The 26752-nt window shown below is 40.6% G+C and overlaps 1 long non-coding RNA gene across 2 annotated transcripts in view; it reads right to left on the bottom strand.

Moving 5' to 3' along the window:
* Positions 1-7202: 7202 nt before the first annotated feature.
* The window catches only part of LOC140205233 (uncharacterized), an 83863-nt gene continuing 64313 nt past the window's right edge, over positions 7203-26752 (bottom strand). Inside the window, exons 3-7 of one of the 2 annotated variants that reach the window (XR_011887791.1) lie at positions 24970-25068; positions 20203-20286; positions 16935-17183; positions 13868-14015; positions 7203-7385 (exon numbers count right to left, since the gene is read on the bottom strand). This is a non-coding gene — a long non-coding RNA (uncharacterized lncRNA). The remainder of the gene's footprint in view (positions 7386-13867; positions 14016-16934; positions 17184-20202; positions 20287-24969; positions 25069-26752) is intronic. The other variant, XR_011887792.1, reaches the window with a different exon arrangement.

Raw genomic sequence — 26752 nt, 5'->3', positions numbered from 1 at the left:
GTGGGGGGAAAAAAAACCATTAGGTGTACAACCCCGGAACCATGCGTCATACAAAAAGCTTCTAAAGATAAACATCAAACCGCTAGCAAGAAAAAAAAATGTACCAAAAATTTACAATTAGATTGTGGATGAAATCTATCAATTAACTCAAATGATAATAATGAGCAAATGAACCCTATCTTCCCTCAAAATCAAATATAAGTTCAAAGGTTCGACTTCTAATTTTCTCCAAACTAAGACATAGCATCACTTGAGAGGACCATTGTGACAAAGTGGGAGCTGATGTATCCTTCCACTTCAACAAAATGGCCCTCCTAGCTATCAATGTAACAAATGCAATAACATGTTGGTCAGACACAGAGATACCATGGATATTTTGAGGAATTATTCCAAAAAGCACAGTTAATTTGTTAGGTTGTAAATTAATTTTAAGTGCTTTAGAAATTGTCGAAAAAACTGACTTCTAGAACTGTTCCAGTATAGAACAAGACCAAAACATGTGTGTCAGTGTAGCTGTATCAGTTTTACGTCTATCATAATAACTATCAACATTAGGAAACAGCTTAGACTCTCCTTCATCAAATGGTAATGATGTACAATCTTAAATTGAATCAGTGAATGACTAGCAAGTCAAGTCAAGTCACTTTTTATTGTCATTTCAACCATAACTGCTGGTACAGAACATAGTAAAAATGGGACAATGTTTTCCAGGACCATGGTGCTACATGAAACACTACAAAAACTACACTGAACTATGTAAAAGACACACACAAGAACTACACTAGACTACAGACCTACCCAGGACTGCATAAAGTGCACAAAACAGTGCAGGCACTACAATAATAATAAATATTAAACAAGACAGTAGAGTAGGCACAGTAGAGGGTATAGTAGGTTGGTGTCAGTCCAGGCTCTGGGTATTGAGGAGTCTGATGGCTTGGGGGAAGAAACTGTTACATAGTCTGGTCGTGAGAGCCCGAATGCTTCGGTGCCTTTTTCCAGATGGCAGGAGGGAGAAGAGTTTATATGAGGGGTGCGTGGGGTCCTTCCTAATGCTGTTTGCTTTGCGGATGCAGTGTGTGGTGTAAATGTCTGTGATGGCAGGAAGAGAGACCCCAATGATCTTCTCAGCTGACCTCATTATCCACTGCAGGGTCTTGCAACTTGAGATGGTACAATTTCCGAACCAGGCTGTGATGCAGCTGCTCAGGATGCTTTCAATACAACCTCTGTAGAATGTGGTGAGGATGGGGGGTGGGAGATGGACTTTTCTCAGCCTTCGCAGCAAGTAGAGATGCTGCTGGGCTTTCTTTGCTATGGAGCTGGTGTTGAGGGACCAGGTGAGATTCTCCGCCAGGTGAACACCAAAAAATTTGGTGCTCTTAACGATCTCTACGGAGGAGTCATCGATGTTCAGTGGAGAGTGGTCGCTCTGTGTCCTCCTGAAGTCAACAACCATCTCTTTTGTTCACATTCAGAGACAGGTTGTTGGCTCTGCACCTGTCCGTTAGCCACGCCACCTCATCTTTCTGTGCTGACTCATCATTCTTGCTGATGAGACCCATCACGGTTGTGTCATCGGTGAACTTGATGATGTGGTTCGAGCTGTGTGTTGCAGCACAGTTGTGGGTCAGCAGAGTGAACAGCAGTGGACTGAGCACACAGCGCTGGGCGGCCCCTGTGCTCAGTGTGAGGGTGTTGGAGATGCTGCTCCCGATCCGGACTGACTGAGGGTCTCCCAGTCAGGAAGTTTAGGATCCAGTTGCAGAGGGAGGTGTTCAGGCCCAGTAGGCTCAGTTTTCCAATCAGTTTCGAAGAAGAGTTAACCGGCTGCAGAATCCGCGTCCAATCCTGATGGTTCAGAAATTTGATGACGGGGAAAGAAGCTGTTTCTGAATCATCAGGACTTGCACTCTTGTAAGTCCTCCTCAAAGGTGGTAATGAGAAGATTCAAGTTTATTTATCGTATGTGCATCAAAACATACAGTGAAACACATTGTTTGCGTTAACTAAGGGTGAGCTGGGGGCAGCTCATATGTGTCACCACACGTTCCAATGCCAACATAGCATGCCCACAATACTCGGCAGAAACACATAGAATGCAACAAAACAGAACAGAACAACAGCAAAATGAAACAAGCCCTGTCCCTCCCACCCACCCACAGAAATACACAGTCCTCCAACCCCAGGACAGGCTGTCTTCAGCCTACAGCCCCGGCAGACACTGGGCCTTCGACTTTCCCAGCAGACTCAGATTTGCAGACTCGAGGCTCCGGTCAATGGACCTCGACTTCCAGACTTCCAATCGCCCCCTCGGGCCTTGGTCTTTGGCATCGACTTCAGGACCCACTGATTTCTGAATGCTAGGATTAACTCCAGACTCACCATTAATGAGAACTTGAATACTTAGTTTCAAATTCCAGTCACACCCCAAACTCCCCCCTCCCCAAAATCATCCCAACAAACTTAAAAAGGGCACGTCCTGGTTGGCGAAGACCCTTTACGATGGATGCCGCCTTCTTGACGCACCACCTCTTGAAGATGTCCCCGTGATGTGGAGAGTTGTGCCAAATTGCTTTGGGTCCAGGTTCCTGCTCAGGCAGCAGTTAATTCTAACTATAAGAAACCTCTCAAAGTATTTCTTCACAGTAGATGAACATTGATAGTTGTTGAGGCAGCTCACCCTGCTCTGCTTGGGAACTGGTATGACTGCTGCTCTTTTGAAGCAAGTGGACACCTCAGACTGCAGAATTGAGAGGTTGAAGATGTCCTTGAACACTTCCACCAGTTGGTTTGCACAGGTTTGTACACCATTTGTACCTGACACCTTGTGAAGCTTCGTCCTCTCGAGGGATATTCTGTCATCAGTATCCAAGATGGAGAACACAAGGTTGCTAGATGCTGTGGGGATTCACACAGAAGTATGTTATTCTGAAGACAGGTGATGGAATTCTGGATCAACAGACACAAAATGTCAGAGGAACTCAGTGGATCGGGCAGTGTCTATGGAAGAAAATGAACAGCTGATGTTTTAGGCCAAGATCCTTCATCAGGACTCAAGGTACCAGTTCTACCAGACAGCAGAAGATAGTGACAGAGGGGAACTGGTTGCATTTTTTGTCAAGGAAGAAGTGGAGAGCCTTGAGGCCTCATCACGGCTATTTATGCTGTTAGGTTTCATCTTGTAGGAAGTAGTAGCATGTAAGCCCTGCTACAGCTGTCATGCATCCAATTACACGTCCAATTGGGCACAGCATTGTTTTCCTGCTCTCATGATGGCCTTCGGACTTCTTGTAGGATTCCGGATCACCAATCCGGCCTTCAGCAGACTATGAAACTCCCGGTTCATCTGTGACCTCTAGTTTATGAAAACTCGGTATGTTCTTGAAGGCACGCTTTTACCCCCAGAGATTCTTATGAAGTCAGTGACAGCTGTGACATATTAATTCAGATCCAAATATAAATCCCTGAATATGGTCCAGTCCACTGATTCAAAGCATTCTTCTACCTACTCCTCTGTCTCCCTTGATCAGACCTTCTTTGTCCTCACCGCAGGTGCTGTGGTCCTCAGTCTTTGCCTATAGGCTGGAGGAGAAGTCCAGCCAGGTGAGCAGGAATATAATATGTAGTTGATGGAGTGCATGTGAGGGGAAGGGAGGTAAAAAGGGGGTGGTGCACAGAAACAAAAAAAGTATCAGTATTCTCGATTGATTCCTGTTCAATAACTCCTAATAATAATAATAATAAAAATCTGGCCAGTGAATGATGATACAATGAAGATTTGCCTCTGATGGCCATCCTACAACTGATTTTAAGCTTTTGTGTGAATATTAGCCACCTAGATGAGTGCTAGAAAGCTTTGGTACCTGTAAATCTGAATCCCAGTTGAAGTTAGCTCAGAGGCTTTGTGACAGAATGCTCTCTGCTGCCTTATAAGTTCTGCTTCCTGCGTGCAGTTTCATAACTCCTTGAACAAATCTTCATTTGCTTTAAAAACATCTAATTAAAATAAAAAACAATGCCAATTCATTTTCCTGAATAACAACCATTCGGGTGTGGCAGACAGAGCATTGATTGCCAGAGCTGATATCCTGATCCAAGTTTATGTCATTTTACTAAATTTCCATTGACTTCAGGTGAAACAATACCCCAGCTTTTTTTTTATTTTTTTCACAGTTCTTTTGAGAGTAGAACTTTTCAGAATTATCTTGCAAATAAATTCTTGAAACACTTCTGGGGAGGGAATGCAGTCAGAAAAGTACGGAGGAGCAAAACCAGAAAATGCTATCGATATTCATCCGATCAAAGTTGAAGAAAGGTTTCTCAGCCTGAAACATAAACTCTTTTTCATTCTCCATAAGTGTTGCCTGAGCTGCCAAGGTTTTCCAATGAGCATCTGTAACCAGTTTAAGCCACATTCATCTATAACAGACCTGTGCTGTTATCTGGCAATAAGGTCTTTGATAGGCTAGCACTGTTCAGAGACACATTTGACACTGCAATACAGTATAATGAAACTTGTTCCATCGGCCTTGCTCAGGAGAGGGCCTTAGGATGGTGTACACATTCATGCAGTTCCAAAATGAAACTCAGGGAAGAAATTCATAACTGAATCTGATTGTTCTGTTAAGACACCACTGGTTAACGGGTCAGAAAGTGGACTTGGTTCAATCACTTCTGGAAATGGGTGTGCCACAGTATTGCTTGTGCACTGCATCAAGACTTTTACCACATTCATTAGGAATTTGATAAATCAAGGATGTGTCATAGGTAGAGTGACAATCAGAGGCATTCTAGGATCTGCTCCTGTTACATTCGCAGCGGTAGATGTCCAAGATGGCGGTGCGCCCAGTCACAGTGCCCACTCCAGCTCCAGCTACTAGAGTAATCGTTAGTCCTTTATGATTGCAAGACACTACTGGGTATTAAGAGCACCAAATCTACCTCTCTAGGAGTTGCTGGATAGCAGAGGAGCTGTACAGCATAGGCTTACGTACCGTCGCATTGTTTGCTACAGCCACCCAGGGAAGCAGGCATCAGAAGCTCTGCATGACATAACAGAACCACAGTAAGAATGCTGGTGTTCATGCGAGACTAAAGACAAAACTCTGCAGGCTGGCTCTCCTCTCGTTTCTGTTTTCAAATGTTCAATCACTAGTAAATGAAACAGATTAGTTGCATCTACAACTGAATCAGCTTGAGATGAAGAACAGCTGTGAGCTCATCCTGATGAAAACGTGGTTCTTGGATACCACTGCTGAAACGGCCATTCAGCTAGAGCAGGGGTCCCCAACCTTTTTCGCACTGCGGACCGGTTTCATATTGAGAATATTCTTGCGGACCGGGGGCGTGTGGTGGTGGTGGTAGGGTTGCCAACGGACAAGAGTAGCAGTCAAATTCTCTGGGTTTTCCCCAGGAAGGACTACAATGACCATGAAGCCTAGCGCGGGGACCAGTGCGCATGCGTGATTTGGCATGTGTGTACGCTTTTTTTCTACAAATCGTTTTTGGTGATTCTTTTCCGGGGGGGGGGGGGGTCTTATTCACGACCGGAATGGCAGTGATAGGTGGCTAATACACTCAATTTTGTTTCTAAAAGGGTTTATCTAACGAATTTAATATTAAACACACAGCGCATATTTTCCTCGCATGAATATAGCGATAAGTCAATTATCAGGGGAGGACAGGGGAGCTTGAAGTAAGTGTTGAACGAACTTCCAGTAGAAGTGGTAGAGGCAGGTTCGATATTATCATTCAAAGAAAAATTAGAGTAGCGTTAAAATTAGAATAGGTGAGAGTAGCGTACGGCATGGACTAGATGGCTTGTTTTCGTGCTGTAATTGTTATACGGTTATATAAGTCAATAGCATCATAACATTTTAAGTAATGTTTGGATATTAAACACACAGCACGTTTTTCCCGTATGAACATATAAAATCATTGCAACACACCAATATCGCTGAATCAGTGGGAGCCCTGGGCTTGTTTTCCTGCAACAACACAGTCCTATCAAGGGGTGATGGGAGACAGCGATAGTCGGACGGGGTTCCTTATGTCCAGTTTGTTCCGCAGTTTAGTTTTCGTTGCATTCATTGCAGAGATATGTCGGAAATGGAAGCAACGTTTTCAGTGTTTTCGTGGCTCTCTCAGGAGTTTTAGCCTTGACTTTGATCCAGAATGCTGGCAGATATGTTATGTCAAACGTGCTTTCCAGCCCGCCATCATTCGCAAGCTCGAGGAGTTGATCTCCTTCCCGCGCTGACATGGATGACGCGTGGGTAATGACCCCGCATGTGTAATGGCTCAACAGTGGGCATGACGGAATGAGGTAAGGTGCAGCTAACTCATATCGCCAAATCATATAGCTTCCTCGTGGCTCGGTAGTGCATGCTTTGCGGCCCGGTGATTGGGGACCGCTGAGCTAGAGGTTTTCGTCTCTTTTTGGCCAATAGAAATGCTGGAATCTGCAGCGGAGCTCTGTGTATCTACATGAATAAAAACTGGTGGTGAACGCTTCAGTGGTGACCCGCTGTTCACCTCTGGTATGCTTTTTAAAGCAGGCCCTTCTATTTACATCGGGGCAGCACTGTGTAAGCTCTATAGGGTCATCAGTAACCTCCAAGCCACACATCACAACCATTTTTTTATTGTTGCTGGTGACTTTAATCATACTAACTTCTAATTCTATCAGCATGTTGACTTTGCTACTAGAAGTGAGAACATATTAGACCTGGTTTATACCAACATCCCTGATGCATACAAGGCTGCCCATACCCCCAGCTTGGATACTCTGACTGTTTTTCTATTATGCTAATGCCGGCATACAGACAACTGATTAAACGAGATAAAGACCTGGCCAGAAGGAGCAACCTCAGCATTGCAGAACTGTTTTGAAAACACAGACTGGAACATGTTCATCACATTAACATCCATGAATACATGAGATCTGTGACTGGCTACATAGAGAAGAGCATTGAGGACATCGCTGTTATTAAACATATTTCTCTGGGGTCAAATCAGAAGCCATGGTTGACAGCAGAGTTCTGAGCACTGCTGAGAGTTCGGGATGCTGCCTTCAGCTCAGGGAGTAAGATGGCTTTTAGATTAGCAAGAACTATGTTTTCCTGCACATCAGGAAGGTAAAACACAAGAGACACAAAGCACGTGTGGCAGAACATTCAGACCATAAACCAATACCTGTGCAAATCACTGCAGCATCTGGTGACCCTGTGATCTCTGTCTCGGAAGCCAACATCAGAGAATCTTTCAAGGGGTTGATCTCTTGATGGTGTACCTCGTAGGGCTCTCAAAATCAGCGCCAACCAACTGGTAGGAGTGTTCAAGGACATCTTCAAGCTCTCACTGCTGCCATCGAAGGTCCCCACCTGCTTCAGAAGGGTGACAGTCATACCAGTGCCCAAGAGAGCTGGGTGAGCTGCCTCAATGACCTTCGCCTGGTGGCACCTACACCTGCTGTGAGGAAGAGCTTTGAGAGGTTAGAGACAGAGTCAATTCCTGCTGAAGCAGGGACCTGGGCCTGTGGCAATTTGCCTATTGACACCATAGGTCTACAGTGGAAGCAATCTCACTCACTCTCCACTCAGCCATGCAGCAGTTGTGAATTTAAAAATTAAATTATTTGAAATTCTATTCCTTGACTTTTTTCAACACCCATAAAACTACTTCTTTATCTTTTTTAGAAATTAGCCAATCAGCAAAAAGGGAGATCTGCAATTATCTTTGTGCTTTGTTTAAATAATGGTTGCTGTGCCGACTGACCACCTATCATTAGACAGGAGGCGCCACAGCACTAGGACAAGGACTGTTAGACTCCGTACCAGCTGACACCCCCCCCCCCCACCACCACCATCAGGAAGGAGATACCATAGCATTAGGACAAGGACTGTTAGGATGGGAAACAGCTTCTTCCCCCAGGCCATAAGACTACTGAATTCCCTGCTATCACATATGAATCTCATCATAGGGTCTTACTGTGTATGAAGCGCCAATAGTGTTATACAGTTTACTATTTAACATATATTGTATATGCACATTATTTGTTAATTTATTTGTGGTAGTATTCCTTTATATGTTATGTGTGTGAGTTATGTACTGTGTTGTGCACCTTGTTTTCATAAATATCCCTATCTCTACCGACCTGTCACCCCAATAGGTTTCTCAGTCCATCTGTGACATAGCTTAATGCAGTGGTTCTTGTGTGCTACAGAATTTCATCGGGGCTGTGGGGGCTGGGAGGGTGACAGGCACACACATAACTGCCACAGGCTTCTCATGCATCATTACTTAGTGGGTTTTGGAAATAAATGGCCGGCCAGTGGTGTAGTGGGCGTATCTACTTCCGTATCTTGCCACGAAAACCCTTTGGACAACTACCTTATCCATAGGGTTGCCGTGAGTCAATGACGGCTCGACGGCACTCAACAGTAGCAACAACATAAAGAATTGACGTACAGATGAGTCATGATCAAATTCATTTGTGGAATAAGTTTGAGTGTTGAGCCTATTTCATTGTCTTATTTTGCTGATTTTCTCATCTATAATACACTTCTGTGGGGTACGCTGAGCATTAGTTAAATATCTGTTCAGATGCAAAAAAAAAATCAGAAGAGAAGAACAATTTGTCACAAAAACTTAGAAAGAGATCAAACCTAACTGCCAATTCTTCTACTGGCTTTTCACCTTGTTTCACATTGAAGAGTGAGAGTGAAATTCTGCCACATAAAAATTAAAAGTTTATGTGATAGGAGAACAACTGCCAGCATTTGACAAATCTGTGAATTGATCTTGTCCTGATTTCAGAAGGAACTAGGAGTAGCAGCCAGCCTCTGACTTGGAGCGGTACAATAGCGTTGTGGTTAGCACATTGCTTTACAGTACAGGCGACGCAGGTTCAATTCCCGCCGCTGCCTATAAGGAGGATTTTGTTTTTTCTGGGACCACTTGGGTTTCCTCTGGAGCTCCGGTTTCGTCTCACAGTCCAAAGGCGTCCCAGTTGGTGTTAATTGGTCATTGTTGTTTGTCCCACGCATTAGTCCCAGATTAAATCTGGCAATTGTTGGGCAGTGTAGGTTGAAGGGCTGGAAAGGCCTAGACTGCACTGAAAATTTAAATTAAAAAAATTGGCGTTGCATTTTCAAAAGTCGATCGTTAGCAATGCATTTTCCTGGTATGTCAATGATTTCCAGCTAGTCAATTAATGTGCTATTCTCATTGGTACCAAAACAGACTAACAGAAAAATAGCATTTTCGCCTCCTTTCCCACTAAGAGCAAAGTGCGATCATCTAGATGTAGTGCACCTATATCTCTGGAGAAACAGGGGCACTGTCCCATCCCAGTCTGCATGCCAGTAAGTTGTTTGACGGTGATTTGATATGTGATATCAATGTGGCATGTTGTATTCTACCAAAGCACCTTTTACCATTTAATGCACCTGTGAAACAGGATGACGGGCAATAATTTTTGAAAGATCCATAGTGTGAATCTACAGTTGGAATGAAGGAGGCACTGGCATAGATTTGTAAATGATTTAGAGGACATAGAAAAAAAAGGAAAAAACATTGCAAAATCAGGAGGAAAATTGTTCATTTCAAGGTGAAGCGTTTTAGATTTGAAGTTTTCATTTTGTTTTTACCAATTACAAGAAAAAGTTGATTTCATATCTGGATCACAAGAAGCTGCATGGGAAGTTACCAGCACTGAGGAACGAAATCTCTCGCCTTACTGAGGAAAAATAGTTGAAATTGTAACTTCTTCCTGTTAATATGTCACTAGGTTTGGGATTCTAATGCAAACACAGAATCGTATGCTTGCTGATCACTTTTTGTGGTGATTTCCCATCTGTGCTCATTATGGAGTCAAGCAGTGCAGCACCAGCTTGCAGCAGTCCACACTCAAGTTGTAGCACCTGCTCTCTGAATATACATCATGTTAGACACCGAAGTTGAACAATCATTCATTAGGGGCTCCTGCGGGGAGTTGGGCTGGTTGTGCAGGGCCAGTCTCTTCACCCTGAACGGGTCACTTCTGCTCGCAGATCTGTAAACTCCCCTCACCCCGAGCAGGGTATCTGAGATGTCTCCCTCCAGCAGACGTGAGAAGAAATGATTGAAAAAATAGATCATATTTTATATTAATTGAGTTTATTTGTTTTAATTGTTTAATAAATTATGTTTTCATCTTTTCTAATTAAAAAATAACTTTAAAAAAGTTTAGTTTCTTCATTGACCTTTGATAGTTTCTGACTTTTTTTAACTTTAGGTATATTTGTAAACATTGAAATTCTTAGACACCGTTCTATCAGAAGGGAATTGTTTGATCAGCCTAAGGAAAGGCATTGGATCACACAAAGCCCCAGTAACATGGCAAAGCTTGCCTTAGAAGATAGGAACAGCTAGTGTAAATTAGTCAACACAAGAAGATTTGCTAAAGCTGATTGTATAGCTACCATCAAAACCAGCGGTGAGCATCGATGGTTGACAGCTGGTAGCATTTTCTCACTCAGTGCACCACTTGTCAAAAATCAGTCCAATAGCCACAAGTTTCTGAAATGAAACTGAACAAGAGCTGATCTTATCCATGGACTGTTTAATTTGATGAATTGTGCCTGAAGAATATTGTCATCCCAATTCCATTACTAGTCAATGCTCACCCTCACCTGTAGGTGGCAGTATTTGTTAAGGCTCAGCTGGAAGTAATGATTTTGAATGCACACCCTGTGCTCTTGTGCATTGAATTACTCAAGATGTGCCAATAACTTGTCCTTTGTGAATAGCTATTGATGGAATCCTCACAGATGAACTTCTTAAATGGCAATCCTTCAATAGTGTAGCCAAACATTACAGTGTTTTTCCCCCATTAGAACATAAGAAATGTTTCAGTTTTTTAGTCTCGTGATCCTGGCATAGATGCTACGTAGCCTCATCCCTGATGGGAGTGGGACAAATAGTCTATAAGCAGGATGTGTGGAATCCTTTATGATGTTGCTGGCCTTTTCCTGGCACCCTCCTGTATATAAGGCAGATATGCAGGTGCCAGTGATGAGTTGGGCAGGTTTAACTATCCTTTTATGAGTCCCTCAATGACTCTCTCATGAGGTTAATGGTACCAACACCTCACTACTGAACCTGGTGTGTTCCTTATCCATTGAGCTTGCATTCATTTACAATCATCATGAGGGACGTGAAGGTTCTTTAGCCATACCCCAGCTAGAACTAGGTCACGTGACAGGTCAATATCAAATGGTTCTCCATTCATATGGTTCAAAACAATGACTGATGCCCCAAACTGAGATGAGATTAAATACAATTCCCTTTACTCTTTAGAAGGCATTTTTCATATTACCAAAAAGAGAAAGCCAGTTAGTAATATAATATTCCAAGTATCACTGGTGCAGCATGTAAACAGAGAACAGAGCTGTGTCATGTTCCACAGCTGGATTGAATGTTGTCTCTTGTAGGATCCAGGAATGGTAGCATATGGTGATAGAAAAGCTGGGAGCCCAGAAAGAAGGTGAATATAAAATGACAAAGAATAAATTCTTAAAGTTCTATGAAGTAATACATTTTCACATTTACCATTTTTTAAATTACAGATTGCCTTTTCTTTCATTGCTGGCCATTAGAAAAGCGGCATTAATGTGTGAGAATGGTAATTCATCAAATCCAGCAAGAAACCCCAGACAAGAACCGGCATTGTAGGCTTCTCTCCAGCTTATGGTTTTGTGATACACAGGGGAGTTTAGGAAATAATGCATTTACAACAGTATAATGGAGTACCAAAACAAAAACAGAGAGTGCTGGAGGCACTCAACACATCAAGCAGATCCAGTGCAGAGAGATATAGTTGGCATTTTGGGTCAAACGCCCCTTTTCAGAACCAGAAAGCCCGGAAAACAAGTGTACATTAAATTGCAGAGAGAGGGAGGGGGCTGAGGAACACCACAGGAATGTGACAGTGCAGAACAAAATTGTCAAGTTAACTATTGAAAAGATTGTAACATAGATTCATTAGATTCAGTTCATGGAATCAGATCGTCCCAACCCTCTGTTTTCCCTCAGCCTGGCATCTTTTTTTTGTTCAATAACTTAACTTTTATCTTTCTTAATGTTATGTTTCTACCTACCTCTTCTACCCTTTCAGGCGGAGAATTCCACTTCATAACTAATTTCTACACAAATATGTTTCTCATGAGTAACCTTTGGTTCTTTTTCTTGAAAGTTGGACTCCATTTGCTATTGAGCACAACATTCCATTGGCAGGGGAACTAGTTTTTTTATGGAAGTTTGATATAATCATCTTACTTTCATAGTCCTCTTAGAGAAGATCCAGGATCACAAAGGCATTTTTAACCATTTTTTCAAACCACTTGTGCAGGTATATCCGGATCTTTCTTCATGCGATCTCTTTAGAATTGAACCCCTTCATTAAGTTGTCCTTTTCTCATTCTTCCTATGAAAGGGCAGCACTTTGTATTTCTGTGCATTACGTTTCATCTGGCACATGTCCATTCATTCCAACATTCACTCTATGCCATCTTGGAAGCCTAAATTATTCACCTCACTGTGTGCCACACTTCTAAGTTTGGTATATTCTCTAATTTTTGAAAAATTGTCCTGTATACCCATATAAGGCATTTGTAATATCCTAAATTGTGTAGCAGGCAAGGTTCCTCACCAATTAGATGCACAAATAAGACAAAGATAATCCAACAGCTGTAGAGGGTGGCAGACACAACCTGCACAGCCCCTGTCACCACCGAACGCATTTACATGAGGCACTGTCTCAGGAAGGCACCATCTATCATCTAGGATCCCCACCATTCTGGCCATGTCCATTTCTCACTGCTACCTTTGATCAGGAGGTACAGAAGTCTAAACCCCACATCACTAGATTCAGAAATAGCTGCTTTCCAACCACCAGGTTCTTGAACCAACCCGTACAATCTCAATCTCACCTACAAAACACTATAGGCCACCTCTCACACTACCAATCACTTGTCTCTAATTATGATTTTTGCACTGTCATCTTGTTTTGCGTAGCCGCGTTTTCTTCACTGTCTTGTATAGTTTATGTGTAACTTATCTTCTATGTGAATCTACATGCTCATGATGCTGCTGTGTGCAAGTTTTCATGATACATGTGCCCTTTGGGACTGTAGCACCAGACAGGCATCTTTTCTGGACTATTAGATACTATTCCTATTAATACCCTTTTAATTCACTTTTTTAGATGAGTAGCATAATGAGTTTTCCAGTAAACTCAGTAAGTTAAAAGGAGTAAGGAAACCCATGCCCCAGAGAATTTAAAGAGATTATTGGAACCAAGACCCTAGTGGGAGACACTTCAGACACCAGGTTCCAATAAGTTTAAAGAGAGCGTGGAAGAACGTGACCCCAGGGAGCTGTGCGCCAAACCGTCAGAATTTCCAAGCCAGGGGAGTTTAACTGCATTCATAAATTGAAGATAATTGTGATGTGTCCACAATTCTATAATCTGTAAAGACCAGTTTTTATTAACCGAAAACCACAGAAGAGAATGATTAAGAGGTGAAATTTTTGTTTTGTATGACTTCTGAAGGCCTGTCTAAACAGGTAAAGACTATGGTAAAGATAAATTCAAACAGTGGCTAATTAAAATGATGAGGACAAAAAACTACTTGAATTGCCCTAACATTTTGCCAAAGTATTACTTTTTCTAATAACACTAAAGTAGGTTTGTTGAATGTACATTTAACCTGGGCTAAAACTTCTAAAAACACTGATCAATTAAGAAATGCCATAACAATGATTTAATAATGTTTGCAACATGTAATAAATGTTTTCTGTTGCTCTGATTCTACAGACTCACTTTCAAGGACTCTTTACAACTCATGTTCTCAGTATTAATTTTATTTCCACAATTTGTCTTCTTCTGCCATTGTTGTTTGTCAGTCTTTTTCTGCTTTTGTAGAGTTTTTGGTTAAATTCTTTTTTGTATTTCTTTTTCTTGTAAATGCCTGCATGAAAATAAATGTTGAGGTATTATACAGCAATGTATAGAAAGTTTGATAATAAATTTACTTTGAACTTGAAGTTTGAAATCCCTTATGGAAGTTTTCTGCAGTAATACTGATAAGGCAAAGATCCCCGTGGACTGGGGAATCTGTCATGCTCAGTTCACTTCAGTCAGCTGTTGTATCTCACTGTGAAATAAGTTCTTTCCAAAATACCCCTGATTCCTTTCCTCCTCTATCTTTACCAATGACTTTATCAGCCCAGGCTTCATAAGAATGGATCTTGTAACAGAAAATAAAAGGGTAATAGAAGCCATGAGTAGATCCAACGGCTTTGTCTACCATGCCAAAAATAAGAGTCAATTTCCATAATTTTCTTAATATACAAATAGTTATCTCAATTGGAGCCCTAAGTTCAAGGATCTATGGAATTGGGACTATTTCAGAATGAATGGCAAAGTAATTACAGTATTTATAATGACGGGACAAAGAAGTAATTTTCTTGTTTTCTACAGCTCTGCTGTGGGAGAGGTTTATTACTCCTACCCTATTTGTTCCCATATTTTGTGAACCTGCTCCCCCCACCAGCCTCTTCTGCTCCAAAGAAAGAAAAGACTGTATATCCCATCTCCTCATAAGTGAAAAGCTCCACTCCACAAATGACCCAGTGAATCTCTTCTGCACTTTATCTAGTGAAATTCCATCCTTGCTGGAGTGTGATGCCAGAGCTCCAGCTGCAATCCTTTCTCATTTCGGAAAAGTGCAGATGTGTTATGAAACAGGATGTTTTTTCACTAGAAAAGTGAAGACACCTGGTATATGCATCTAATTTTTCTTAGAAGCAAAAGCTAATTCCCTTGCTTGATGATTACTTCTAGAAGTAGAGAATCAAAGTACACAGTGTTCAGGAAATTGTGGGGAAATGCCAGCTATTCCATGCGCAATTGTCAACATTTTGCTGAAGAAGTGTCCCTGGTTAAGCAATCCAGCATATACATGTGATCACATAAATCCTCAGCTTTGTCCTTATTTTGCCAGCTGTCCTCTGATGTTGGATTCACCAGTGGTGACGCATGCTGTTACTGCAATTCCTTGCTTAGACTTGGTACAGGGAATGTGTCACCAGTCACTTAAACAGAAAGAGAGAACACCCGAAGTTCTTGGAAGAATTAACAGCTGTCTAGGCCAGGAGACATTACCAAGTCAGTTGTCAAGACAGTTGTTTGACAGGGCTTGGCTCTCATGATGCCATGGTTACATGAATGGCCTTTTGTTGTTTAGAGCTTTATGTTAAGCATCTGGATTCCTCATCTCGCAAGTTCAAGCTGTTGGATATAGAACTAGGAAGTGAATTCTTAGTACTGTATGTACGACGTGAATGTGGCTTGCTAATGATTTGAAAATCTAGACCAATAACTTTAAAAGAGTTGAATGTTATTTATGACAGAGAGGTATATAGCACCAAGAAAAAAGCATATTTGGTTCTTCCAAGGAACGGTGCGAGCGTAATTACTTGCATGGCTACGCTGTTAATTTTTAGTGTGTGTTTACAAAAGCTATTGTGATGACACCATTCCTGTTAGTAAAACAACTAAAATATCACTTTGATATTGATTTTATGTGTGATAACACCCAGTTCAGTGTTATGTTATGCCAGCCTTGTGTCACTAGCTATGAGGGTTGCAAGTTGAAATCACTGACCTTTAAGACCAAGGCCATTTATTGTGCAATTTTCCTGCTGCCACTTGCCAAAATAAAAGAGAGGCACTGTTCTGAAAGAAGTGTAAGGAAAATGTCGTACGAATGTTGAAAACTGTACAAAATCAAGTGTCAAAAGTAAATGAGTCAAACATCTGTGATTTATACTTGCCTAACAGAAAAAAATCACATTCATGGTGTCCAACCTAATCACTACATCACCAATTATGTGTCATTCCACCGATGCAGATGGTGAGTCCCCTGTTTACAAATCAGACATTTTCAGTGGGCCTGGACTGTTTTGGCCAAGGATTTTTTTCAGTACCTGCAGGGAATTCTATTTTCTTCCAACCAAATATGTAGATTGAATAGAACAGATTATGTAAAGCTGTCTTGAAAATTGATATTGTACCAGTCTTGTTCAACAGCATACTGTTGTCATGATGTTAACCTTCAGGAGGATTACTTTAGAATGGTACAGTAGCCAAGTGGTTAGCAGAATGCTTTAGAGCATCAACTATAAGATCGGAGTTCAATTCCTGGCACTGTCTGTAAGGAGCTTGTATGTTCCCTCCTGGTTTCCCCTGGGTGCTCTGATTTCCTCCCACATTCCAAATGTACACTGAGGATGAGTGAGTAGTGGGCATGCTCTGTTGGTGCCAGATGAGTGGTGACACTTGCAGGCTACCCAACGCAACCCTCATGATTTGATTTGACGCAAACAAAGTATTTCATGTATGTTTCGATGTATGTGTGACAAATAAAGCTAATCTTTATCTTTATTAGTTCAGTATTTTTACAAGGCCAGCTAAATCCATGAGGACATGTGTAAAGAAAAGTCTTTGTTGCCTACAGTCAACATACCTGGGTGTAAGAATGGGAAAATATATTTGATAAAACCTAACTTATGAACATTACCCATTGAATGAGGAGACATAAGGCAACATTTTTGTACCAGCTAGCACATACATGGACACAAGCTGGGAGGAATCGATTGAAAGGTTAAAAAGAAGCCCACTCAAATTTCTGCTCATGTGTGGAAATCCATCCAGGTTCCTGAATAGACATACAATTCTCCGTGCAAAAAAAGGCAAGGAAAACCGCAAGCATTATGAAGATTCATCAAGGAGAGAAACATTATTTCAGAATTCAAAGATTACACATTTCTTCTGTTGCATACCTATACTCACACACGTAAGTATACACCTAAGACATTCTACTCACGGTGGCGTAGTGGTTATCATGACGCTATTACAGCTTGGGGCGTTCTGGAGTTCTGTGGTCAATTCCGATGCCACCTGTAAGGAGACTGTGACCACGTGGGTTTCCTCTGGGTACTTCGGTTTCCTTCTACAGTCCAAAGACTAATGGTTTAGTTGGTTAATTGGTCATCGTACATTGTCCAGTGATTAGTGTTAAATAAGATGGTTGCTGAGCGGTGTGGCTCATTGGGTTCTATGCCCTATCTCTAAACTTAAAAACACATAAAATTTTAAAAAAAGGTCACATACCTATTTCAGAGATATTATGCATCCATGATAATGAGGTTTTTATATCATTGAATAAGATGAATGTTTTCATAAATTAAAATTTCTTATGGTCAATGAGCCTTTATCATTAGTATTGGCTATAGATTCTCAGAAAATTGGACTCGCATAGACTTGTCCTCAGCTCTTAAGGAATACATTAAACTTGCACAGTTGAAAGCGTTTGTGGGGATATTGTAGTGGAAATATTTGAATGCAATTAGTCTAAATTAGCAGGGAATATGGGCATATAGAATAATAGTGTGGCATTTAGATTGCTTTCTGAAGCCCAGAGTATAAACCTTGACTAACATCTAGAAGATTTATTAGATTTATTTAAACAAATGAGAATTTCTTACAATGTCAAAAAACTGTAGATGATCTGGATTCTGCCTTTGGCCTACGTATTAGCAATGTTGGCTCGTATCCTTGGTTTACTTCCAAAAAGTAACATTGCACAGATTGTATGTTGTGCATTGTGATGATGCTATAAATTAATTCAAGAATTTAAACATGCAGTGAAATTATACCCAATGAATAAACAGTTAATTAAGAATAACTTACATGGATAATTTAGGCAAACACCTTGCTGCCGTATCTCATATGCATAAAAATTGAAAATAAATTATTTCTTTAGTCTATCCGGCCATAGAAGAGACTGCAATTAAATTCTAACTCCCCTGACTTGATGCTAATAATGCCTAAATCACCGAAAGGAATGACAGAGAGATTTGATTCTGGCCGATTTCTTCTTTCAATCAACCTAATTATTCTCTTCTCATCACTGCCTGGCTGATTAGTTAACAGGCATTGGAGTCAAGGCTTTTCCAATCTGAATGATTCAGTCACATGGCAGATGTAACTTTTATCCACTGAGACATGAAGGAGGAGAGAACAGGCCCATTTCTTCCTATTTTTGATTAGTAACACTGAAAGCTGGGTAAAAAGTATAATAAGTGTGTTCCCAAGCGAGTTCTTTAGCTTTTGGCAAATCCACAATGTTGAAAAAACCCTATCATCTGTGTTGCTGTTGGAAAGCATTCCTTTTTTTTGTCCAAAGTTTAAATTGTGCACTGCTAAAAGCTTTCTCGATAGCGGTTCTGCAATTACTTTTAGATTAGACAGGAAACTCTAACAGTGCTATTGCTGTATCTCAGCCTATGTTATCAAAAAACAACACATCAGACTCTGTCTTCACAGGAAGAAAATCCTGAGTAATCAAAAGCATATTACTCCAATTGGCTCTTATAGCTAGCACAGGATGTTGACTGTGTAGTCAGGCAGATAAACTTTTCAGAGCTCTCCAAGTACTTTAACAGTGGGGAAAGTGGGATCTACTAATTTTTTTAAATTCCATATTTTCAAAATAAAAAATACTCCTTTCCTTATGATTTTACATTCTTAAAAAGTGTCTGGATGTTGGCTATTTTGCAGGAAATTATATGGCATTACTGCACAAGAAATGTTGAGCTTACCTGAAATTATCTGTAGTAGCAATATCATTTGTAGTTGTCTTTAATACGATCTCTTGCAGGTTTCCACAAATTCAATCATTTATCAAAAAACAAGAAGTTTATTTTTGAAAACAAATTAGGAAATTCTCTCATAATATAGGTTAGCATGTATGAGGGAGATTGAAAACCTGGCAAAGTGGTGCCACAACAACAACCTCTTACTCAATGTCAGCAAGACCAAGGACTTCAGGAGGAGGAAACTGGAGGTACATGGACCCAGCGCTCATCGGGGGAACAGAGGTTGAGAGGGTCAGCCATTTTAAATTCTTTGGTGTTATCATTTCAGAGGACCTGCCCTGGACTCAGTACATAAGTGCATTTATGAAGAAAACATGGCGGCACATCTACTTCCTGGTAAGTTTGTAAAGATTCATCATGACATCTGAGACTTTGACAAACTTCTATAGGTGCGTGGTAGAGAGTATATAGACTGGCTACGTCACAGCCTGGTATGGAAACACCAATGCCCTCGAATGTAAAGCCCTACAAAAAGAAGTGCATACGGCCCAGTCCATCACAGATAAAACCCTCCCCACCATTGTGCACCTCTACATACATGGAGTGTTGTTGCAGGAAAGCAGCATCCATCATCAGGGACCCCCATCATCCAGGTCGTACTCTCTTCTCACTGCTGCTATCATGAAGAAGGTACAGGAGCCTCAGTATTCACACCACCAGGCTCAGGAACAGTTGTTACCCCTCAACCACTGGGCTCTTGAACCAATGGGGATAACTTCACTTGCCTCAATCACTGAACTGTTCCCACAACCTATGGACTCACTTTCAAGGACTCTACATCTCATGTTCTCAATATTTATTGATTATTATTATTATTATATCCTTTTTCTTTCTTTTTGTATTTTTGTATTGGCACAGTTTGTTGTCATTTGCACACTGGTTGTCCTCCCTGCTGGTGCAATCTTTTATTGATTCTATTATGGTTATTGGATTTACTGAATATGCCCACAAGAAAATGAATCTTAGGGTCATGTACGGTGACATATATGTACATTGATAATAAATTTACTTTGAACTTTAATAAGCCAGACGTTTCCATTATGATGTTTCTGAAAATGAAATAGCTATGGTACAACTTGAATTACTGCAAGAATCAGGGTGGTGTGGGGCTTAGACGTTAGCCAGACTTTCTTTGAGATGCACTAAGTGGCAACGCTGTTAAATCCGTATCTCCATGACATAAATAATAGTACCTAGATACGAATTTTGTTTGCAGGTATGCAGAAATATAAGTGAAGACCTGTGATTTTGATGCTAAACATTCCTATTATTATATAATTAAATCTTATTTGACCAAGTATGGAAGTGAATATTTAAATTTGATTTCATAAATTTCACTTGGAGCATATTTAGATGAAGAAAATATACCTTCTCCAAATCTTCTGTTGACACTACTAATTGTAGCATAGACATCTAAAACAGAACAAAACTTACTGAATGAAATTCAGTCCAGTCCTTTTGTATAATCACAAGAATAAATGTTTCCTCATTTTCTTCTCTGGTTTGTGAATATTCATTCTGGAGGAAAAAAGCAGAATTGCAATTGTTTTTTCAGCAACAATGTTGGGAAATATTTTGAGGCAATCATTGCCTCACATAAGATTTTCATATTAACGGGAGGACCATCTTTTAAATTTTAGTTTACAAAATCACTATTCTCTCCTTACATTGTCTGTGGTAAATACTTAACCAAATTCTCTGGAATACAATACTGTGTTTAAAAGTCTCCAAACTTATACAAAGGCATATAATAAATATTTTCCCATGTAATAGTGTATTTACAAATTAAATGATCATTCATGTTCACTTAGAGAATGCACAGTATATTACTTCTATTGATTACAGAATATTTGAAGAGAATAGCAGCAATGTAGATCATTTGTTGTCGGTCACTTTAATCCTTGCTCTTTGATAGAATAGGCCTATTCTTTTACACAAGTTCAAGGTCTTCCTGTGCTTCAAACATTGAGATGCTTTTTCTCTAAATGAGTCAGCGATGCCTGAAATAAGTACTTTCTGTGGCATGACAATCTATATTCAAAGATATCTTGATAAGCCTACTTCATTTTAAAACTGATAACCCTTCACTATTGAATTCCAGCCAAAAGAAACAATCTTTTTCCTATCCACCCAATCTGTGATTTCTCATTTCTAGCATCAGGCTGGCGAAAATACCATATGCTCTCTGTGGTTTTAACAATCTTTAATTTTATACCAAAAACATGGCTAAATCTTTACAATCTGTATATACCTGTATATCCCAATGTATAAAGCCTACCATTATTTGCTTTCATTTAATTAACTTCAAATGCATTTTTGGTAAATCATGGTCACTGAAAACTTGCCTCTCATTCCAAAATCCTTCCATTTTTTTCATAGAATGTATACTCATAACCCTTAATATTTCTTGCCAAATTTTGTAACTCATTCTTTGCACTAAGTTGAATCTGCCATCTATTTGCTGATTCCAATAGCCAACTCCCTCAGATGGAAGTTCACCATCCTCCTTTCTGTCTAACAAATCCTCACTTCTTGTACTGTTCTCAAATTATGCTATTACAACTTTGAAGGCCAACAAAAATTGACCCAGCATTGACAACTTCTAACTTCTCTCCAATCCAAATAACCTTGTTTCCTGTCTGTCAACTCAATTACCTTTCATGCTTCAGCTTTTCCCTCTCGAATTGTGCTCATGAATTGCTGCACCAAGCAGCATTATACATATTCATGAGCTATCAATTCACTTTAAAACTAGGTGGCATCTGGATAGTAGCTATGTCACTTTGCATACAACTGACATTTTTGTTCCATTCAGGAGCTAATTCATAGATGAGATATAATGATTGAATCCTCTTAGATATATGGGCTTGGACAGGAAATTGGTCCAATTAGTCCCCATTCATCATTGGTACGGTCAAAAAATTTCTTATTGGTTTTAAAAAAAATTTTGGTTTCTGAATATTTTGCCGATATTTATTGTGCACACATGAGGAAGTGGTGAAGAGACTTCCACAGTGTTAGATTAGATTAGCTTTGTTTGTCACATGTATATTGAAACGTCATAACATAGAGTAAAATGCGTCGTTTTACATCAACAACCAACAGGGTCTGAGGATTGTGCTGGAGAAGCCCACAAGTGTTACCCGACTTCCAACACCAAGGTAGCATGCCTACAGCTCTCTAACCCTGACCACATGTCTTTGGAATGTGGGAGGAAACCAGGGGAAGAAATCCTACACAGTTATGGAGAGAACATACAAACTCCTTACAGACAGCAGTGGGAATTGAACACCATTTCCAATCGGGAATTGATCACTGGTGCTGGAAGGTAATGCATTAACTGCTATGCTACCGTGCTGCCCACGCCCTACTGTGTGGTTGTTAGAAAGTTCCAGAATTTAGACCTAATGATGACGCAGGACCATCTGTGTATTCCTACGTCAGGGTGGTGTGCAACTTGAAAGGGAGTATGTAAAGTGGTGATGGCCCCATGCACCTGAAGATCTTGTCGCTCCTGGTGGCGGTCTCTCTAGGATTGGGAGGAACAGTCAGAATAGCCAAGATGAGTAAGTGCACTGTGTTTCATAGACGATGCACATTACAGGTGATGGAGGGATGAATGTTCAGAGTAATTGATGGGGGTTCAATCAACTATGCTGCTTAGTTCTCAAAAATATTAGGTGTGTGCATTCATTCAGAAAAATGGAAAGTATTCAATCACTTTCATGGCTTGTGTCTTCTAATTGGTGAAAGTCTTGGGGTTTAGGAGGTGAGTCATTCATCGCAAGACACCAAACTTCTTACATATTCTTGGGCCAAAGTACTAATGTCCCTGTTCCAGTGATTATTGATCAATGGTCCCCAAGATCTTGATGGTGGGGAATTCAGTGATGATAATGCTATGGAATGAAGAGGGCTAGTGGTTGGACTTTCCCTTGTTGGAGATAATTGGTGACAAGTTTTATGCCTCAAATGTTACATCCTGTCAAAGGATGGACCAAGCTGAATGTAGGCATGGTTTGGCTGGTTTGCTGATCACTTGTGAACATTGCAGAAAGTGCATCTCCACTTCTGAAATCATAACGAAAGGGAAACAGCTGAAGGTAGTCGGGCCAAAAGCACCAGCCTTTTGGCAGGGATGATTGACCTCTAACAACTTTGTGTTCATATGGATGATTCCTTATTCTGAGACCATGTCCTTACCTCTGGCTATTTCCACCTGGGGAAACATTCTCTCATCATTCACCCTCTCCAAACTCCTCAGAAACAACAGATGTTTCAAAAAGATCACCTCTCAATTTTCAAACCCATTATAGCCACAACATTCTTAAGCTGCTGCCCACAGTGTTCAGATATACCAGGATTTGTTGATGCCATACCAGGCATACGTTCCAAAATACAGCACCTCCAACAGTACTCAGTAATGCATCAGTGTGTCAGCATGGAATTTTATGGTATACATTGCAGTAATGTGACAGATCATTCACATTGGAGGGAAGAATGCAAAAGCAAATCATTATTTGCATGGAATATTTACTGCAAAATATTGTGGTACAAAGGGATCGAAGAATCCAAGTGGATAAAACAAAGGAATGGCATGCATGAACAGAAGATAGTTAGGCAAACTAATGGAAAGCTGGACTTTACTGCAAGGAGTGTGAACTATAAAACTAGAAAGGTTGTATAAAATTTACAGGGTCCAGGTGAGACTGAACCCAAAAACTGCCTACAGGTTTTGGCCATCATATTTAATGATAGATATAGAAAAGTTGATTTCTGGGACACAGGATTGATTAATGGAAAAGCTGAGCACTTGGGCCAGGTAGAGAGATAGGAGAACAAAGGGTCATCGTTTTAAAACAAGGGATTGATGATGAAGGTAAAGAGGAATTTCTTCTCTCATATGGTCACAGTTCCTTGGAATTCTCTGCCACAAGGAGTTATGGAGGTAGTCATTGAATAAACATATATCTAGGGTGCCTGAGACATTTGCACAGTTATGTATTGCATTGTACTGCAGTCATAAAAATAAAACAAATTTCATGACATATCTGAGTATGATAAACCTGATTCTGATATGGGTCTCTTGTGGACTGAGAGTGGGAAGGGGCAGGGAGAGGGGAATCATGGTTGGGAAAAGGGGAAGGGAGAGGGAAGGGAGCAGGAAGCACCAGAAAGATATTCTGTAATGATCAATAAACCAATTGTTTGGAATTAAATGACCTTGCCTGGTGTTTCAGGGCTGGGTGTATCTGCACCTCCCCCATCACCTCCCACCCCTTGCACTCTTTCTCTGCCACCTGTTCCACGGTGCTCCACACTCACCCTTCCCAAAATCCTTTGCTCCTGCCAGATTTACAAACCAGCTCTCCGCTCCACATTGACAAATACAGTACTGTGCAAAAGTCTTAGGCACCCTAGCTATATATATTTGCCTGACATGTTTGCACAGTACAAGACAGAAACTGACAGTCTTTTGAACTACAAGGGAGCCATGGGGTTTGGGCTTCATAGCAAGGTGTGTTGGTAAGACCAAGATTGTATCAGCCATGATCTTACTGAATGACAGCACAGGACTGAAGGATTGATGGGCCAACATCTGCTCTTGCTTCTTATGTCACTAAGTCCTGACTCTCTGCTCAGAGACTTGAACCCAGAAACATTTGACTCAAAGGCAAGATTGCTCCCACTGCAGCGCAACTAACATACAGGTCACAGCTATGCAAAATACCATGCATTATGCCTCTGGGAGGGTGCAAAAACAACACATACATCATTGTTTAATTTCTTAACTAATATACCTGCTAAGATTGTGTGCTGGTTTACTCAGTTGCAAAATAATGATGGGGGTTAAGCTGCTATATTGCTTCTGCGATCAACCAATCTGCGAAACAAATACAGTTGATTTTCACACAAGGAGAATGACATTGAGTCAACATTACTGGAGAGTGTCGGGTTGGCCTGCAAGGCATCATTACTTTCAGAAGTGGGAAAGGGAGAAAATTGGCAAGTAAAAAGGGAAAAAAACATCAGTAAGTGAACTATATCTCCGCTCACTATTTAGTGAATGATCTCCCAGAAACAGTTGAATTAACTGATAAAACTGTCTCTTTCCAATAGAGTCATATACTCCTGAGGAGTTGAAAAAATACTTGCCGCTTCCAGCACAAATCACAGAGGCATGACTAATATCACACTGACCTTGTAAGACTGCCCAGAAAAAGGAGGGGCATCCTTTCCCCAAGGAGGAATGGCATGCAAATTTGCAGCAAGTGATAACGTCCCTTCACAATAATCAGGCTAGAAATTAAACATGCAAAATAATACATTACATTAAAGAATTAATCTTTCAGAAATGGAGCCATGGCCATTTCACAGACCAGTGGACTCAAACCAAATAACTTTGAATTTCAGTTGCATGGTGGTGGTTATTAAACTGAATGGCTAACAATGGATGATATGAATGAAAGTTAATATATTCTCTTCAAAGTTCAGATACCTTATCATCTAGCTCTAGCAGCTGCTCATTTGTTAATTCTGATAGTCAGCCAGAACATATCAGAAGGGCAAAACTACAACAGGGTGAAAGGTCATGCTATGCATATTTTGATAAGAGGAAATACGCTACACCAAAATACACAAGTAATGTTGTGTTTTTGGAACAACTGTTCCTATCTAAAACAAATTTTGATATTTAAAAATGGCAAATTAACCTCTCATTTTTTTGTTTAGTCAATATGTGTCTCTATAATTGTTTTTGTAATTCATTTACTTGTAAATTAATTCTTTAAGGTTGCCTATAATAAATCGTCCTTCTATTGGAAGGACGCCGAGGCTTTGGAGAGGGTGCAGAAGAGGTTTACCAGGATGCTGTCTGGTTTAGAGGGCATGTGCTATCATGAGAAACTGGACAAACTTGGGTTGTTTTTTCTGGAGTGGCGGAAGCTGAGGGGAGGTCTGAGAGAGGTTTATAAGGCTATGAGGGGCATAGATAGAGTAGACAGTGAGAATCTTTTTCCCAGGACAGAAATGTCTAATACCAGAGGCCATGCATAGAAGGTGAGAGGTGGTAGGTTCGAAGGGGATGTGAAGAATAAGTTTTTTACTCAGAGAGTGGTGGCTGCCTGGAGTGTGCTGCCTGGTATGGCGGTAGAGGCAAATACTGTACATTAGAGGCTTTTAAGAGGCATTCAGGTAGACATATGAATGTGTGGAAGATGGACATTGTGTAGGTAGATTAGCTTTTGGGGCTTTTCAGCTGGTTTGGCACAATTTTGAGGGCTGAAGGGTCTGTTCCTGTGCTGTTCTATTCTAAATTCTTTGGTTAAGAAAATTTAATAGGTTGAAACTGAGAAATATAGAAAACTTTCACTGACCAGTTCAATGGCAGGGTAACTGAAAGTGATGGACTATTCTAATTTAGGACATCAGAGAGCACACGATGCATTCTCTGATGATAAGTTCGTCCCAGTCTATCTCAGTCTCATCACGCTCACTGATTTCTACAACAAGCAAAGGTTCATCAGTGAAATAGTTAAGTGGCTACTAATGACCCTATCTATCCAGTCCCAAAGTCTGTCCAAAGACGAAAAGAAAGCGTGTTGGATCACGGCCCCTCTGAGCAATGGTTTTGCAAACTTCCAGTGAAGAGGGCCTAATTGCAAGAGGGAGGTGGTGGTTGAAGTGGGTAGAAGGGGTCGAAAGCTGTGCTGGAATTGGGGGTGAATTGTTTCCACTGCAGATATTCCCAGGATAGTCACATGCTTCCTGATAGTCATGGAATTTTTAATCAATTAACTTGAATCTTTAGAAAATGAGAAGATAAGAACCTTTGCTCATCATCGGCAGTACATTGTTTTGCAGAAACTCCAATGACTGCAGTAACCTTTAATGCTCAGGAATTACTCTGTTGAAAGCTGGTTCTCATGAAGATTCAGATCCTGCCCTTGTCAACTGAGTAGGCTTTCAAAGCGATTGTTTTCTA

This window comes from Mobula birostris, chromosome 11, assembly GCF_030028105.1.
Source record: "Mobula birostris isolate sMobBir1 chromosome 11, sMobBir1.hap1, whole genome shotgun sequence".
NCBI classification, from domain to species: domain Eukaryota; kingdom Metazoa; phylum Chordata; class Chondrichthyes; order Myliobatiformes; family Myliobatidae; genus Mobula; species Mobula birostris.
This window is presented reverse-complemented; position numbering and strand designations above follow the sequence as displayed.